Source organism: Papaver somniferum, chromosome 1 (genome assembly GCF_003573695.1).
Source record: "Papaver somniferum cultivar HN1 chromosome 1, ASM357369v1, whole genome shotgun sequence".
Lineage (NCBI taxonomy): Eukaryota > Viridiplantae > Streptophyta > Magnoliopsida > Ranunculales > Papaveraceae > Papaver > Papaver somniferum.
This window is the reverse complement of record NC_039358.1, coordinates 222,836,031-222,855,200: the sequence shown is the minus strand read 5'-3', so window position 1 is coordinate 222,855,200 and position 19,170 is coordinate 222,836,031. Positions and strand designations below refer to the sequence as shown.

The following is a 19,170-nucleotide window of genomic DNA, read 5'->3' as shown; positions in this document are numbered from 1 at the left end:
TGGAAACCTCTACCTGACCACTAGTCTGTGGATGATACGGGGTAGCTACCTTATGTGTAATACCATATTTCTTCATCAGAAGTCTAAAAGTCCCATTACAAAAGTGCGACCCTCCATCACTAATTATAGCTCGCGGTGTACCAAAACGTGTAAGTATATTATTTTTCAAGAACTCAATCACAACCCTATGGTCATTGGTTTTACACGCAACCGCCTCAATCCACTTAGAGACATAGTCTACGGCGACAAGGATGTATAGGTTACCAAAAGAATTAGGAAACGGACCCATAAAGTCAATACCCCACACATCAAAGACCTCAACAATTAAAATAGGGTTCAAGGGCATCATGTTCCTACGGGAAATGGTTCCTAATTTCTGGCATCGTTCACAAGTAACGCAGTAACTGTGGGAGTCTTTAAACAACGAAGGCCAATAGAATCCACACTGCAATATCTTAGCAGCAGTTTTCTTAGCACTAAAGTGACCCCCACAAGCATGATCATGACAAAAGGAAATAATACTGGACTGGTCACTCTCAGGTATACATCTCCTAATAATCTGGTCTGGGCAATACTTAAACAAATAAGGATCATCCCAAAAGAAGTGCTTAACCTCAGCTAAAAATCTAGAACGATCTTGTTTACCCCAATGTTGGGGCATTCGACCAGTAACAAGATAGTTCACTATATTCGCATACCAAGGTAATTGGGTAACAAAGAACAATTGTTCATCAGGAAAGCTATCCCTTATAGGAAGGGAATCATCTGGGGAACTAACAACTAGCCTAGACAAGTGATCTGCTACAACATTTTCGGCACCCTTTTTGTCTCTAATGTCTGGAGAAAACTCTTGCAACAACAGAATCCACCTAATCAATCTAGGTTTAGTATCCTTCTTAGACAAAAGATATTTTAAAGCAGCATGATCAGTATATATGATGATCTTAGAACCTAAGAGATAGGGTCTAAACTTGTCTAAGGCAAACACAATGGCTAATAGTTCCTTCTCGGTAGTGGTATAGTTCAACTGGGCATCATTCAGAGTTTTGCTAGCATAGTAAATCACATGAAGTAACTTATTTTCTCGCTGACCTAGCACAACACCAATAGCATAATCTGAAGCATCACACATGATCTCAAAGGGTAGGTTCCAGTTGGGTGCCTGGACTATGGGGGCGGTAGTGAGTAATGACTTAAGCTTCTCAAAAGCCTCTAAACAAGCATCATCAAAAACAAACTTAACATCTTTTGCAAGCAAATTGCAAAGAGGTCTAGACATCAAGCTAAAATCCTTAATGAAACGACGATAAAAACCAGCATGTCCTAAGAATGACCTAATATCTCTTACGGTTTTTGGGACCGGTAAAGTTTTAATAAGGTCAACTTTTGCTCTATCCACCTCTATACCCTTTGAAGATACAATATGCCCTAGAACAATTCCTGAACGAACCATAAAGTGACATTTCTCCCAATTAAGCACTAAATTCTTTTCCTTACACCTAGTCAAAACTAATGACAAATGATGCAAGCACTCATCGAAAGACGAACCAAACACTGAAAAATCATCCATAAAGACCTCTAAGAACCGTTCTACCATGTCAGAAAATATGCTCATCATGCAACGCTGAAAAGTCGCAGGGGCATTACATAGCCCGAAAGGCATGCGTCTATACGCAAAGGTACCAAAGGGACAGGTAAAAGTGGTTTTCTCCTGGTCTTCTGGGGCAATAACGATCTGATTATATCCAGAGTAGCCATCTAAAAAGCAGTAGTGACTATGTCCAGCTAATCTCTCTAGCATCTGGTCGATGAAGGGAAGGGGAAAGTGGTCCTTCCTAGTGACCTTGTTCAATTTCCTATAGTCAATACAAACACGCCAACCCGTGGTCATTCGGGTCGGGATTAACTCATTGTTATATTCTGGACTACAGTAATACCAGATTTCTTGGGAACAACCTGAACGGGGCTGACCCACTTACTGTCTGAAATAGGGTAGATAATGCCTGCATCTAATAGCTTAAGAACCTCAGTTCGAACTACTTCTTTCATATTGGGGTTTAGTCGACGTTGCATCTCCCTAGAAGGTTTGGTGTCTTCCTCTAAATAGATCTGATGCATACAAACAGTAGGACTTATACCCTTAATGTCTGCTATGGTCCACCCTAAAGCTTCCTTGTTGTTTTGAAGGACGGTTACTAGCCTACTTTCCTGATCTATATCCAAGTCGGAAGAAACAATCACAGGTAAAGTCTCAGACGGGCCTAAAAACACATACTTCAGGGTATCTGGCAATGGTTTTAGGTCCAACTTAGGAGGCTCTTCTAAAGAAGGAACTAGGGTAGACTTAGAAACTGGTAGTGGTTCGAACTTAGGTTTCCATCCATTACTAGTATCTAACAAAGGGGTTGAATCTAACAAAGCATTCACCTCATTAATTACATTATCATCATCAAAATCAATCCCAAAGTGAGCTAGGCATTTTTCTAATGGATCTTCTAACAAAGTGTTTGGTAATGACTCCTCGACTAATGTTCCTATCATGTTCACCTCTTCTATATTCGAGTCATCTAGTTCAGAGGGTAGCTTACTAATATTAAAAATATTCAGCTCAATAGTCATATTACCAAAAGACAAATTCATAATACCATTTCGACAGTTAATGATCGCATTGGATGTAGCTAAAAACGGGCGACCTAAAATCACTGGTATTTGGTTCTCTGGGTCAGGGACAGGTTGGGTATCTGGATAAACAAAATCCACTGGATAAATAAACTTGTCAACCTCTATGAGAACATCCTCGATCACACCACGAGGAATTTTAACGGACCTATCAGCTAACTGAAGTGTCATCTGGGTAGGTTTCATCTCACCAAGTCCTAGCTTAAGGTACACATGATATGGAAGTAAATTCACACTGGCTCCTAAGTCAAGCAAAGCTTTCTCAACACGGTACTTACCTATTGTACAAGCAATGGTAGGGGACCCTGGGTCTTTATACTTAGGAGTAGTGGTATTCTGAATAATAGAACTCACATGACTAGCTATGAAGGCTTTCTTCTGGACACTGAGCTTACGCTTTCGCGTACACAAGTCCTTAAGGAACTTGGCATAAGAGGGAATCTGCCTAATTGCATCTAATAATGGAAGGTTGATATTAACCTGCTTAAAAACCTCCAATATATCATTAAAGTTGGACTCCCTCTTAGTCGGAACTAGCAGCTGGGGAAACGGGGCTCTGGGAACAAAGCCGGGCTTAACAGGACCCTCATTGGTCTCTTGGAGACTCTATCAGTCTCCTCATTTTCTGGCTCAGCAGGGTGAACTACAGCATGTTCACTATCAGGCATGGCAACCTTGTTGTCAACTTTCTTTCCACTCCTAAGGGTTGTGACAGCATTCACATGATTGTACGATTTCTCTCCTTTTGGGTTGGATCAGTACGACTAGGGAACCTTCCATCTTCTCTCTCACTTATGAACTTAGCTATTTGTCCTACTTGAAGTTCTAATTTGGCAAGACTCTGGGAATTATTCTTCAATTCTTGCCTAGTTTCTTGTTGAAAGCTCATGTGGTTCTTTGTTAGCATTTCATGGTTATTTGCTAACATAGTGAGAGTATCCTCTAAGGTAGAGATCTTTTTCTCGGAAGTGTTCTGAAACTGGGTTTGACCTGAAGAGTTCTTAAAACCAAAACCTGGGGGAGGCTGAGAATTGCTAGACTGGCCTTGACTCTGGCCCTTAGACCAAGAGAAATTAGGATGGTTTCTCCAACCAGGGTTGTAGGTTTCTGAGTATGGGTCAAACTTCTGACGGTTCTCAAACCTAGCATTGTTATAGACAGCATGGGCTTGCTCTTCACTAACCTGACCTTCCCAAAATGAATTATCGGGCTCTATTCCACAACTAGAGACTTGAGAGGCTCTATTAGGTTCAACAAGGGACCTATTTTTAGACTGGCCCATTTCCAAAGCTTCTAACCTTCTAGATAAAGCAGCAAACTTAGCATCTGAACCAAAACTTGTATCTACCACATTGGTGCTACTTCTATTGACCAAGAGTCTTTTAGGGGGTTCAACAAGATTCCCACTGTTGGGATTTTTCAGCGATAGCTCCTAAGAAGGTAAAAGCATCATCAGCATTTTTACTAGTGAACTCACCAGCGCACATAGACTCAACCATGGCTTTGGTCGAATAGTCTAAACCATCATAAATAATCTGTACAAGTTTCATATTATCAAATCCATGGTGAGGACACTGAGATAGGAGATCATTGAATCGCTCTAAAAACCTATAAAGAGACTCTCCCTCTTGTTGCACACTAGCACTAATTTTCTGCCTAACAGCTGCAGTTTTATGCTTAGGGTAGAATTTCATATAGAAGCAGCGATAAGTTCCTGCCATGTTTCTATGGATTCAGACGGTAGGTTGTTCAGCCAGGTCTTGGCTTTATCTCAAGGAAAAGGAAACATCTTAAGTTTCAAGACTTCATCGTAAGGTCTTTATCTAATTGTCCCACAGATTTCCTCAAAGTCCCTAATATGAAAATAAGGGTTCTCATCATCTTTTCCTAAGAATATAGGGATCATCTGAAGAATACTAGGTTTTATCTCGAAATTAGCCGTAGTGGCTGGCAATTTAATGCATGAAGCTCGGTTGGTCCTAGTTGGGAACATGTAATCTTTCAAAGTTGCCATCGCTGGCACAACAGAAGTACTAGGGGTACTTTCCTCACAAGAGACAGATTCTCAAAACTGAAGTTTCCAAAAACAGGGCTCTCCAAAGAAGCTTCGAGCTCCCTGCTTAAATCAGAAGAACTACTAGGTTTTTCGCTAATCAATCGACCTAGAGTATCTCTTTTCCAAGCCCTAAACAAAATCGGGCATACACTAAAAAGAATTCAAAAAGAAATAAAAATCCTAACAGGAAGGTTCTAGCAATCACACAGCAGGCTGACTCGACTTTACCACAGCAAACCTAAAGATTTCTAGCAAACAACAAGCATGATGGCTCCACTTAGATTGTTTCTAGACCAGCTTCTAATCCTTCGAAAGGGAATTCGTTACAATTTGAGCAAACCCCTCTGGAATCAATCCGAGTTAAAGCAAGTTGAATCGAGGCGAGGGAAGCTCAGTGGAGCTTTGATACCCAAAACCTCACCGATCCAATGCGGCGCAGTCACGCATTCAACTCGCAGAAACCGTCAAGAACTTCGAGGTGTGCTTAAAAGAGTAACCAATATTTTTCGAATGATTGTCCTGTTAAGCTCGATACCCTATAGGTCTCTTTCTAGTCCAAATTTTAGGCTTAGGTTCGCTTTAGGTTTCGTTTTCCTAAGGCGGGCAAGAAGGGAGCGGTGATGAAATCCGAACCCTTATCTTATATGGTCCAGTCCTTGCCCTTTACTAGGAATTAAAAACAGTCCATATTCGTCCTCAACAATATCACCTTAAGGAGTCAGTAACCCGCTTGCAGGAGATTCGCGGTGTTTAGAATTTTACCTCCCGTACCAGACGGGCGAAGAACCGCTGAAGTCGACTCGGGCCACGACTCCTATGTCGTGTGCGAACCCGAGGGGCCGAGACGATATTGTAATCGTCGTCCTTCCCTGCAAACAGTTTATATTTAAGGATACCCTTCCGTAGGGTTTAAAAATAAAAATAAAAATGTCCCAAAATTAATGTCCAAAGTCCATAAAAAAAATACAAAAGAAAAGAAAGTCTAAAAAAAAATTACAAAAATAAAAATGTCTCTCTTTTTTTTTCTCTCTTTTTAACAAAATAAAAAAATCTTCTTCTTTCGCTCCTTTAGCTTTGCTTTTCCCTCCAAACTTTAAGTAAATCACCACAAGCTTTGGCAAAATTTCTTCGCTCCAACTTCAAAAATCTGCAAGGAAACAAAAAAAACCAAAAACGTAAAGAAGAACAAAATAATAAAAAAAATCTAAAAAAAATGCTAAAAACACAGGTCCGCGTCGGCGGCGCCAAAAATTTGATGGTTTTCAAATAGTGATTGTAGTAGTGGTAAAAACTGGGTCTTTTCAGACTTGTGAAGAAAACAATTTTTATAGATTTAAATTAAACAGGCAACTAAATAAAATAATTCAAAGTTTTGGAGAAAAATACCAAGACTAGGATTCCACCATTGACCAAATAAATAGTAAACTCTAAATAATATTCATGCAATTTATCTTTAAAAATAATTCTAATATTTGCCTCAAATATTTGAAGTAATAGTTGTAATCAAAGTATAAAACATCAAAAGTATTTAAAACCCAGCATGCTTCATCAAATTAATTCACAACTATTCAATAAAACTAATATTTCAATTCAATCCATGCAAATAATCAAATAATAATATTGCAAATAAATATAAAATTAGAATTATACCAATTAATGTGGAACAATGGCTTCCTCCGTCGCTCGGGCTAATGGGTTTAGCTCCTCATCCCAAAACACACTCACAAGATAATTCATGGCTAAAATAGGTGTTTTTATTGATGAATATAAGATGAAACAGAAATTTGCAACGCTGTAGTGGTTACAGCGCCACTGTTACAAAGGGGTAGTGTTTTAAGACTGCTGTAAATAATTACTACTGCTGTAAAAACGACAGGTATTGTTATAAGACTGCTGAAGAACGACTGACTCTGCGAGTCTGTTCTTCGTGTTCTTCAGTCTTCAATGGCAGCAGCAGCAGCAGCAGCAATATCTCCTGTAACTTCTTTTTCTCGTCTATCCTCTACTCCCAATTCTCTCCTAAGGGTTTATAACCTTTCTTTGATGTAAACCAACACTTATATAGCCTTCAGATTCCCTAGAAACTCGATCAAATTCGAGAATAAATCTCTTATTCAGTTTGAACAATAATTCCATCTGTCGATCTTTGTATGCGTCTGTGAGCTATTCTATTGCTCCCAAAATCTTCTCTGACTTGAACTCAACTGTTTTGAAGTATATCCCACGCAAGAATCTCTCCCAAATCTTTCAAACCAATTCAAAACCCTAAACAGGGACCGTGTGCACTGTCTTGACTTTGTGTGGATTTTCTGACTTATCCAGCCCAATTAGATGGGTCCAATCGATTCTAACAGGTCCCTTATGTCTTGTAGAGTCCGTGGGTACCAAATTTGCCCATTGAATCGCCTGCTAGGTCGCTCAAATCCTTGATCCAAAACTGTTGACGCTGCTGCCTTTTTTCCCGCCAAAATCCAGTTTTGAAACTTTGAAGATGACCTCCCCCTATCCAGTTCCGGTCTCCCTTTAGCAGATGCCTGGAAATGGGTCATCCCTTAGTAATTAGGTTACCCCTTATCCAAAATGAGAGTCCGTATAGTAATTTTCTCCCACGGGCGCAAAAAACCATTTTTTAGCCAATTTCGCCGTAAAAGCTTATTTCTCCAAGAATACCTACAGGGACATAAAAAGCCATAATAAATATAAAATGGAGCACTAATAATATATACAATTGAGATTATATAAGACACAAAAATGTGCCTATCAAGAGACTAAAGATTAAAGTATAAAAACTACAGAGACTATACCATGGCTGATTTCTTGCTTACTGATGAGTGCCTTGATTATTGCATAATTAACATCCCATTGATTCTTAATTGTTAGTTTTTTTTTCATATTGTTAAGGTTTAATTGTCGTGTTTTAGGTTTGCAGAATCAGAGTTCATCGGTGAACGGGAACAAATGCATTTTCCATATATGTGATGCTAAAGTGTTTGTCAAGAGCACCTCTTTGTTGCATACGTTATATTTCACCGTCACCAAAATGGCAGTGAATTGTTTTATTTCACCGTCGTTCAAGTGGTAGTGAATATAACATTTCACCGCCTCCTACATGGTAGAAAAATTTGATATTCACTTTTCGTATTGTGAACGTGAATTCTTTGTTCCTCTTTTACTGATATGAAAGAATCAAGGTTTTATGGATGACTTTTTCCTTTCCTTTTTATATATATATAGAGAATCATCATTTAATTATTTGGGTACCTAAGGTTTTTTGTTTCCAAAATACTCCGGTACATTTAAAGACATAGCATCACCAAATATCTCATTTGATTCTCCTCTTGGCTTTCAAGATGGTTCCCAACCTTCATATCTCGATATTCAACTACTATTGGCTTCGTTCTTTTGTCGAAGATAGAGCTTTGCTGATGAAGTGTTCAAAATCGTTATAGTTTTAAATTAAATAAGTTCTTTTGTCGGAGATAGAGCTTTGCTGATGAAGTGTTCAAAATCGTTATAGTTTTAAATTAAATAAATCATATATGAATTTGGGGCTAGGGTTTATGAATGTTCTTTATGATTAATCGGAAGAAGTAAAAACGGAGGTCAGTATTTTGTTTTGGAACTGCACAAGGATTTTTGTGCGAAGCTATTTCTATCCGAGTCATAGGAAAGTATTGAATAGGTCTTATCAGGTGAGTTGAGTACGATTTTCCCACTCCCTTAATCCAAAACCCCCTCCCTATAGCAAAAGAACTCGCAATTGGGGGATATTTTTTTTAATTGGGGGATATGAATTAGTAACCCCATCCAATAGTGTCCGCTAAGTAGTCTTTTTTGGGGGCGGAAATACTAAAATACTCTTCCATCTAAATTAAAATTTAAAACTAAAAATCAAAATCAAAATCAAACCCTAACAAGTTCTTAAAGATAGGTTAAATTGAATTGTTGTTGACCAAGAAGAAGAAGAAGAAATGACTTCATTGAGAAGGTACATGATAACCAATCATATTTAAAGTGTTGTTGTTGTTTTAAAACTTCGTTTAGGTTAGAATAATAAACTGAAACTTTTCATTTTCAATCCACTCCCGGCTTGTGTTCATGATGAATACCCTACTGTTTTTTCTGTGCCGGCATGGTTTTCAAGATGAATACCATGTCGATACTTGCTATTTCAGATAAATTTTCTGTATGATTTTGTTCTCAAACCGACACTGTACACTTGAGAATCGACCATGCCGACACTACTACCGGCATACTCGATAATGAACTCTCCATGCCAGCAGTGCACTTACAATTTCAAAATTGAGGGATATTGTGTATCGGCATGGTGAAAGCATGAATACCATGCCGATTTGGTCACTGCCGGCATTGTATTCATACTTTTATCATGCCGACACTGAGTTTTTCAGGCGCAACAATAAAGAATTCAATGAAAAAAAATTAAATTTCAATATATTAATACCTATATATGAGTAATTGGAGCACTTGTATGTTCAACTTGTTTATTTTCATGAGTTTCTTCATGATCATAAATATCTTGATTTGATGTTTTTTCATCAACAAAGCAATGTTAATGATTTATTCTAATGATTATCAAACTAATTTATTAATTTAATTGATTATATTTAACCGATAAACATTATTAGTAAGGGATAAATTATGAATTATATAAATTATCCGGATAGGGATGACCTAGATTTATTATTTAAATCCCGTTTTTATTTTCTTATATTCCCGAGTAATAAAAATATCCCAATTACGAGTTCTAACAAAAGTGAAAATTATCAAATAATCCCCAAATGCACCACTGCGGCACTGCCCCAAAAAATTATCAAGTAATCCCCAAATGTACCATCATGCCCTGAATATGCCATGCATCCCACAGTTACCCAAAAAGCTTCTCGTTGACATGACATGACAAGAAATTTCCCCATGACCCCATATGTGCCGCCTGTTGACCCCTAGTATTATCATGAAATATACCCCAAAATTGACCAATATTTGCAATATGGCCCGATAATGGCGTCACAGCAACACGTATTTTCAAATTAAAGCTCATCAATTACTCTGTTTTATTTCGGTCCAATTTCAAACATAAACACAAACTACATTGTCAAAATACCATAAACAAAATCTAACAATCCCAAACTAACAAGAAACAATTCGTTACAAGAATTTGCCCCCAAGAGGGGCCAAGACACCATATCTGCCTAGAGAGAGACCCCTAGTATTATCATGAAATATATGCTCCATGACCTTTTGATTGTCTCATTCCCAATTTCAAACATATATTTTCTTCGTCCCACCATTAAGTGACCTATTTACTTTAAAATTTTGTCCCACCATTAAGTGCTATATCACTAAATAAAAGATATTTTTGAAATTATCTTTTTAATCAATTATAAGAAATATGCATAATTTGATAGACATGTTTATATTTGTTACATAAGTGTTTTAAAATGCTTTTCAATGGTATAAAATTTGACAACATTCTTGATATAGTTTGAGAGATAAATCATTATTTATAAGGTTATAATTATAAAAAATAATTAAATATATTTTTTTTTGTGCAAACTTGAACGAGATCACCTAGTAATGGGACGGAGGAAGTATAACCACACTACATTGTCAAAATACCATAAACAGAATCTAACAAGAAACAATTTGTTATAGTTCAAACTAACAAAGATTCTAAAGTGCCATGATCAACTCATAATATGCATCCATTACTTTCCTAATATATTTCCACTGTCCGCATGCCTGTATGGATTTTCTTGGATTGCTGGCGTAAACCTGAAGAATCTTCAACGAATTTGCCTACAGATTTGCGTTTCCTTGTCTTCTTTTCTTGCTGAACCCAGCTACCATTATCAGTCCATTCTTGATGAACTCTCAACTTATCGACTTGGTAATCAACTTCAGTCTGTGAAGATTTTCCGAACCAAACATAACATCGTATTTTAACAGTACCAGTATATTTGTTTCGGATTTCGGAAACCCGTGTAACAGTACCAACCCACCATCCATCAAGAGCCCAAACATCAACTTCATCACCAACCTTGAATTTTGACACTTCAACTTGAGGAGGTAATGGTCTTATGAGTTTCACACTGACAATTTCTTGTATCAAAACGTCTTCTTTTTTCTCGGTAACCTCGTTGTCTTCTTCTTTATCATCTTCTAATAAAGTCTTGTATTCAATCAAATATTCATCTTCTTTTTCAGTTTGTTTGATGATCTTGGCTTCATAGTACGAACCCCAAAACCCTTCTTCATGTCCAAGTATTTCTACTTCATCTTCTTCACAGAAAGAACCCATCGTTGTGTTTTGAATAAATAAACCAAGAAAAGTAAATAAACAAATAAACAGAGATCTCTGTTTTGAAGGTGAAACAGAGAGAATTAGCGAGAATTGATTTGTGGGTTATAAGCGTCTTGGTTTGCACATATTTATAGGCAGTAAACAGAAACTATAATGGGTTTCGGATAAGGAAATTGAATGGAAATAGGAAACCGAGTTATGGAGAGACTGAAACATAGAATTTTTGGAAACTGATGAATTTCATTGTTTCGTTTATAGAAATTGAATGGGTTTTAGAAACCGCATAATTTTTGGCAATCAAGAAGTTCTAAACGGTTCGGAATAACTTAAATGGTTGATCTCTGATCAGTATGTGAAGTCTAAATCTAATCGATTCAAAGGCGAGTTGTCCGGCCCTGTCAGTCCGAACCAAGGTACGTAGCTAAGTAAGGTGGAAACGTGTCGAGTAACTAACGGATGAAAGACAGACGTGTCACCGACAGTAGGTACTGCGGTACTTACGTGCCATTAAGTCGTGAGGTTATTGAAAAATGTACTGCCCAATGAAATGCACTAGGAGGAACATTTTGCGGCAGCTGCACTTAGTTTGTGGTTTTGGGCCCAAAACAAATGAGCCCCCGAGTTCCCTAAATTCTATTGTTGACAAATGTCTGGCCAAGAGGTCCGTCACTAACATTTTAACATGATTTATAAAGGGATACCAGTTCTACTAAGTGTTGGTATCGTTTCATATATGACAAAAAGATCCCACCGGTTCTGACCGTTGGATCGATGAAATGATATCAACACTTAGTAGGACTGGTATCTCCTTTTATAAATCGTGCATTTTAGGAGATGGGCCGAGCATTGAGTAATTGGCCGTTAAAAAATACTCAGGTTTCTAATAACAAAATAGATTTGGTTGGTTCGCACAAGGTTTAAGAAAATTAATCATTTATCCATTTTTTAAGATTTTTTTTCTTGTTTGTCCTTGATCTCATCCACAAGATATTAGAAAATAAAAGAGGCGGCTGAATTGAAGTATATCCAGATTAGTTAAAGTATGTAAATTTTATACCCAAGCTGACCATAATAGTGGGTATGAGGTGTCCAATTTTTACAAAATTATCTAATTACCCTTCGTTTAATAATAACTAAAACTAGTTCACTTTTTGTTTTAGAGCCAAATCTTATTCATTTTTTCTCCTTCTTCATCAACCTGATGGTTAATTCTTTATTCTTTCCTTATATTTCATCATTTTTAAACGAAAACCTCATCGTTATCTTTGGTCGTTATGTTCGTACATTGAGTATCATGACGAATTTTCAATTCTGATAGTAACATTCACAGGATCGTCATGGTCTTCATCCATAAATCATGACGAGTGTAATATGAATGGTCGTCAAGGTTTGAAAAGCATAACCATGACAATTAATAATATCTAGAAACAAGTTTTTCTGAGTCCAATTTTGTTATTGGTCGTTATGGTTTTGTTTTTTGTTTTTGAACGAATAAGAGCAAAAGCTCCCAATTTCATATAATGATGAAAATATTTATAAGAATCAAATACATCATAATTGAAATACATGAACAAATATAAGATCTACATATCCTAAAATACAACAAAAGTAGTAAACTCATGTAGTTCGTTGAGGAAATCGATGTTGTTTGAGGGATGGTGTAAAGTTTCTGATTCCACTATTTGAATTGTTGTTCTTCATTGAGAACAAATTTATCTTCTTGTTTAAGATTTGATGCTCCTATAAAAGAGGAGTAATATGCATTGTATATCAAAAACACGATCACATTTGGTAGCCATGGATCCTCACAGGAATGGAGATCTACATCAAGCCATTGTAATTCGTCCTCGAAGATGCATTTGAAACGATTGCAAATGTCGATAGAACCGCCTTGAAGGCTATATGAAATTGTTATACAAACATATAACAAGAAATCAAGATAACATACATAAACCATCTGATTGACAAGAAAAATAAAAACAACCGTAAAAATTGTTGAAACAACAATTTATCTTATTGAATATTATACAAACTATAAAGACCAATCTTGATTTGCCCGGAAGATCTTAAAAAATTAAGACCAAATCCGGGCAGATCAAGATAAAAAACGAAGAAGATAAGAAGTTTTTTTTTTTTTTTTTTACAGTTTCTGGAGGAGGAGAGGGAGGAAAATTAAACAGTCGCATGTGTGCTACTTTTCGACCATGCCGACTATAAATACGAAAAATTAATGTTTGGGCGATATACTTTGTTTTAATCGAGCACGCCTTAGTCGGCAAGATATGAAATTAATACTTTACCGACTAATCATACATTCATAACACCTTCCTCTGTATGTCAAAACTCACTTGGTCGGCATCATGGTACATTAGCAGCTATTGCCGACTAAATTCTCAAAACAAATTCTTTTTCTCAAAAATCTTTCGAAAAAAATCCATAAATTCAATCTAACCAAAACAAGATCTCAGAACTTTTAATTCAACTGATTAATTTAATAACTTAATTAAATAAACATGTTGATAAGTGTTGACTAAACAAATATAAAAAAATAGAAAGTAACCGAACAATCCATTGATGCATGCACAATCTCTCTTCCTTGCTCTGCAGCATCTATAACCGTTTTTCCCTAATGAGTTCTCATCAAACGTCTTCTTCTCTTCCCTTAGTTTTAACATAAATTTTTTTTTTGAATAAATATTGTGTTGTCAAATCTATATTGACTTTTAGGATTAATAATAGATTTGACAACAGTAATATTAGGATTTAGTATCTAGATAACTATAACAAATTAGGGCTTAATTTTCTTTTCCTGTTTTTTTCCTTGTAATAGTCTAATGGTTTGTTATTGCACCATTAGGATCTCTTATTATATTCATTTTTAGATGATTTCAATAGCCTTTGCGGCGATTTGTTCACATGTAGAGATACACACAGTACATCGTTGAGGATACTTTTCTCCATCGTGTCGTAGATTCAAATTCTTCTGTGTAGGATCCATGCCTATCTGTGTTGATGCTGATTATGATGTTCACTGCATTGCTGATGGGAAAAATTGATTTACTAATTTTTAAGTAAAAGTGGAGAGTTATGGAGTAGGAAAATCCTCGATTAAGCAAATCGTCTAATCACCAAAAAACGCACTGAAATTTAGACATTTCTCCAAAAATCATGGAAAGGAGTATGCAACGACAAGTATTGTAACACACCGATTCAATAACTTCGTGAAAAACATTGAGTTAATCAAATCTATCAATAGAAGACAACTCTCCTACACACTGGCAGTGAGCGGTAATTAACTGTTCTCAAACTGATAATTCCAAGGTGAAGTACCGGCCATCCATGTAGAAAAGGGACCGGATAGGACCGGTATGGTGGTGCACGCGCCACCATGTCGACAGTTGTTCACTCTAAAGATTTCGTAATTTTTTGGTGTTCATTCGAGCATTATTTGTAATTTCTGAAGCGTTTAGTCTTGACTGAAATACCTAATTTTTATTTCATTACTGAGCAAGTAGGATTTTGCTTGAACGTCCAATATTTTAATTAATATATTTATTGGTAAAATGTTGAGATTATTAGTCCCACATGGTTGGGTTATTTAAGATCCTGCAGTTTATAATCTATTAGGGCCTCTCCACTCATTGCCAATTGGTTTTGAGTTGGATGCCCGCAGACTTTAATATGGTATCAGAGCAGGCTATTTGTGTCGAGTCAGTTGACCGCACCTTTATTCCGCGTCACCCGATTTAATTGTCCACGTGTTTGTAAGACCCGCCGAGGCTACACGTGAGGAGGCGTGTTGAGATTATTAGTCCCACATGGTTGGGTTATTTAAGATCCTGCAGTTTATAATCTATTAGGGCCTCTCCACTCATTGCCAATTGGTTTTGAGTTGGATGCCCGCAGACTTTAATATAAAAAGACCTATGGTTGCGAGACCATTTGATGTGCAGGCTTTATGATGAATTGAGCAATCTATAATACAAAACAAAAAGGTTTTTTGAGCTTTGGACGAACAAATAACATTTTTAGAGACAAACATTGCATTCAGCCATCCCAGTTTATCCCAACAATAGAACGAATGTAGGAATACAAACCTTTTTTCATTATGAATATATTTTGAGTGGGTTCTCTCGTAATTAGGGTCATAAATAAAAATTTAATTAAACATGATTTTTTTAAGACCATTAGCTTTAATTATCTCATTATTTTATTTATTTTTTCATTATATTCTTTGTCTACAAACAAATACTCCCTCTGTTCCGTTTTAAGAAATAGAGAGATGAAAATTTTCCGTTGATACCATTGAAAAAAATCTTCAAACATTAATTGTTGTTAGTGCATTTAGACAAAAATTTATAGTCCAAGAAGAAATTTTAGGGTATTGTTGTTAGTTTTGTGAAAAATGTGAAAACTATCTATATTATAAGGGACAATGGTGTTTTTCTATATAGATGGTTATCTACATTTTGGACATATAAAGAACGGTCGTGATTCATCTAAATGGGGATACAGTTTGGCGTTATAAGATGCTATCGAGATTGTGCCACGTAGTTACCTATTCACATTTCTCTCCCTGGTCGTTGATTTCTGAATAAAACGGAAGAAAGAAGACGAAATCATTGTCCCAGCCGTTTCAAATTGAAGCTCATAAATACGAAACGTAATGGATTCTCATAAACCTAGGCGTATCGAGAAATCAGTCCAACCGATCGATTTATTCCAGGTACGACTCTAATTAAGGTTCCTATATCTTTCTCCCAATTTTGGGTTTTGATTTTTCGTTATCAAGCCCTAGATTTCTCATTCCATTGTTGTTATTTAGATTCTTAAGAAGGGAAGTTAGGGTTTGCAAATTTGGTCCCGTTCCAGTGTTGCTTCACCTGTGCAAGGTCATTCCTTTCGACCTTTTCTGGGTTGATTATTAGAGTTTAATACATTGATATTGCCCTTTTGATTTACATTTCAGTTATATTTGTTGTTTGTCTTGAGTGTTTAAGGTACTTTTTGATAGTTTCAATTATAGGTAACTTATCTGATTATGTCCATCCATGAAATTACATTTGTTTAACTAGATTGTGGTGTGGTTCAATATGTTCCATTTTGATTGTATATTTCAGTTTTATGTATTACCTTTATATTGGTGTTCAGGTAGTGGAAGCATTACAGATGGGAATTGAAATACAAAGATGATTGAGTGACCAAGTTGAGGTTATCTTCGTAACATCCTTCAGATACAGGCATTTGAAGGAATGCGATTCTAGCTGACATGGTTTTTGAGCATCCTATAACATTTAGGTCTTTTATCTTTCATGTTTGTTAACTTACTTTAACATTTAGGTCTTCCATTTTTTTACCACCAAGGAAATTTAGGTACTGATGGTAGCTTGGCGAATTGTTAAACCTGCACTAAACTTTTTTCTTTAAAGTTGGTTTTGTTCTAACTTCGCATTTGTTAGTTAGGCTAAGTTCATGTCTACTCACTACTTGAGTTACTGATATTTCTGTTTTTACCAATGGACAATGGCGTTTTTACATATAACACTATCAAATTATGAGTAGTTCCAGATGAAAAAAATGCATCATGTGTTTCCTTTCAAGCAGACATTTTGTTTGTCTCCGTGTTTTATAACACCAACTTTCTTCTTAGGATGACTTCAGATTTGTGAACTTTAGAAATTGTGACTGAAGCAGAAAAGCTAATGGGTTTAAAGGATTGATTTTTTACCCCCATCTTACAGAGTTTCCATCTGTAAGAATTTTGCAAGTGAAAACATTTTGTTAAAATATGTAGGTTGATTGCAGCTAATTAGTGTATTGTTACAGAAACTCTCATTCAATTGGGAAGAGAAGCAAGATATATCGATCAGGTAATCCAGTGTGCTCTTAGTACTCTTTAGTGTGTTTTTTTCCAACAAAAAGAGATTTGTCATGGTTCATGGGAAATTTCACATGAAGCATGGTTTTTCTTTACTATGTTTAGTGCTACTGATACTTCTGTGAGTTCAATACAGAAGACCATCTTTTGTAGTTTTTCATAGCCATTATCGTTCTTATAATTACATTTTAGCTAGAATTATGCCTAGAGAAGTACAAGTTCCCTAATTTCTTGCTTACTTTTGGCTGCAAACATCTAATAGTCAGTTAATATGCAATCTCTAATATGCTTTTAAACCCATGTAATGAATTCCTGGAAGATGAATTTGTTAGAGTTGATTTAATTAGTACACGGAGTGTTTGGTTATGTTATTGCTTGGAACACCATGATTCCTTGGTATACATCAATGGGTAGATGTTTAGGAGCGTTGGAGTTGTTCAAAACTATGATGACTATGGATATTAAACCCACTGTTAGCTTTATGAGTGTCTTTCCAGCAATTGTCGGATATGAGGATCGGAAGAGTTCTGTTGTTTTTTACCGGTTGCTTCTTAAATAAATTGAGTACTGATTGTGTTAGTAGTTTGTTTGTCACTTCGTTGTGAGTACGCCAATTTTCATGTTTTCAGGGTCAGCTGACTTTGATACCACTAAACAAGTTTTTAATTTGTTTAGAGAGAGGAATATTCAGATTCGAAATACCATGATTGGTGGAGTATGCAAATTGATACCACTGGACAAGTTTTTAATTTGTTTAGAGCGAGGAATATTCAGATTCGGAATACCATGATTGGTAGACTATGCAAAAGATGACCTTTATGGTGAAGCTCCTGAGATGTGATTGATTGTTAATATATCTCAATGGCCATTATTTTAAAGCCTAAGAGATCGTATGTACAAGGCTTCATTTTCCTTTTATTTTTGTTGGACAGGTATTGACTCACTTTTGTTCATGGTTTATCGCCTTTCATCGTTAGTTTGCGCACGTTAAGGTGGTGGATTAAAGTGACTGTTTTTACAGGCCCGTCTTGGATGAACCGATAAGTGCAATTGACTGAGTAGTGGTCCGTAGATGTAGAAAAATGACACAAACTTGGGTGTATTAAAATAATAATGATCCAATCAAGAGCGTTACTTAATGATTCTGTTCATGTTTGAGTTATTACTCTCGGTTAGATTGTAATTTAATTGGTCGCCCCAAAACATTATTGGACTCATCAGATAATTTTTCCATACTAAAGTAGATTGCAACTGCAAAATAAAAATAAAAATGATTTGGTATCAATATATCACTGTGATGTTTTTCCTTGGCCATTCTTATTTACACGACAATTGTATCTCCTTATTCGACTAAGATCCATATCCCTGTTCTCCTCAAACGGGTCTCAAATTTCTCTGTTTTGATGTAACTTTGTTGACTTAATGGTTAAGGTATCTTGATGCAGTTAAAATGCCCAAAGTTACATATGGAGACTTAGTTGCTCGGGCAATCCATCCGAGGTTAAAATCATTTAAGTTTTCAAAGGGATCCCTTTCAAGAGTTGATACACTCCAGTTTTCAACTTAGTTGCTCGCCAGTTTTCCGTCTTCGTTTGGATATGAAAACTGTAAACACCAAAGTGCTCTCCGCTCAAAAAGCTACTAGAAATAATAGTCCCTACAACTTTGCTTATTTGTTTTTTAACAACAAATTTGCACCATACCTTACCACGGTATATAGATACATAATATATGAGATATAAACCCAATGCCATCCGAATGTCGGCTTGCAAATTCCATTTCTTTTCTTCTTATCAGAATACAATACGAGCTTATCAAAAATTTAATGGAACTATAGTCAAAGCTAGTTGTTTTGAGAAAGGTCACAGATGAATTCACTTATCTGAAAAGAAGAGTTACAATGTCTTTATAAAGCAGATAGAGTTAAGGGTAACTCAAGATTCTGTTAGACAGCTGTTGACAACTCACTAGACAATACCGATAGCCAATAATACAGACACAGGTGGACTCTATCAGTTACAGTTAGAATAACTAACTCAGATAAGCTGAGTGATTGTCTTAATGAGACATAAATGTCTGAAACAGAATCTGAATATCCTCAATTACCCTCCCTCAAGCAAAGGAGGCGGCAGCACCTGAAGCTTGTGTTTTAGAAAATCAAATCTTGGAGCAGCCAAACCCTTGGTAAGGACATCAGCAATCTGAGCATCAGTGGAGATGTACTGGACCTGCAAA

The 19,170-nt window shown here is 36.2% G+C and overlaps 1 long non-coding RNA gene across 4 annotated transcripts; it reads left to right on the top strand.

The window, feature by feature from the left end:
* The first annotated feature begins 15,649 nt into the window (after positions 1–15,649).
* On the top strand, positions 15,650–18,220 carry LOC113337399. Of its 4 annotated transcripts, none has more exons than XR_003354217.1 (5): positions 15,697–15,783; positions 15,883–15,949; positions 16,209–16,927; positions 17,565–17,756; positions 17,868–18,220. It is a non-coding gene; the product is annotated as an uncharacterized LOC113337399 (long non-coding RNA). The 4 variants fall into 4 exon arrangements; XR_003354219.1 differs by having other exon boundaries at positions 17,565–17,867; positions 17,957–18,220; XR_003354216.1 differs by having other exon boundaries at positions 17,565–18,220.
* Positions 18,221–19,170: the final 950 nt, after the last annotated feature.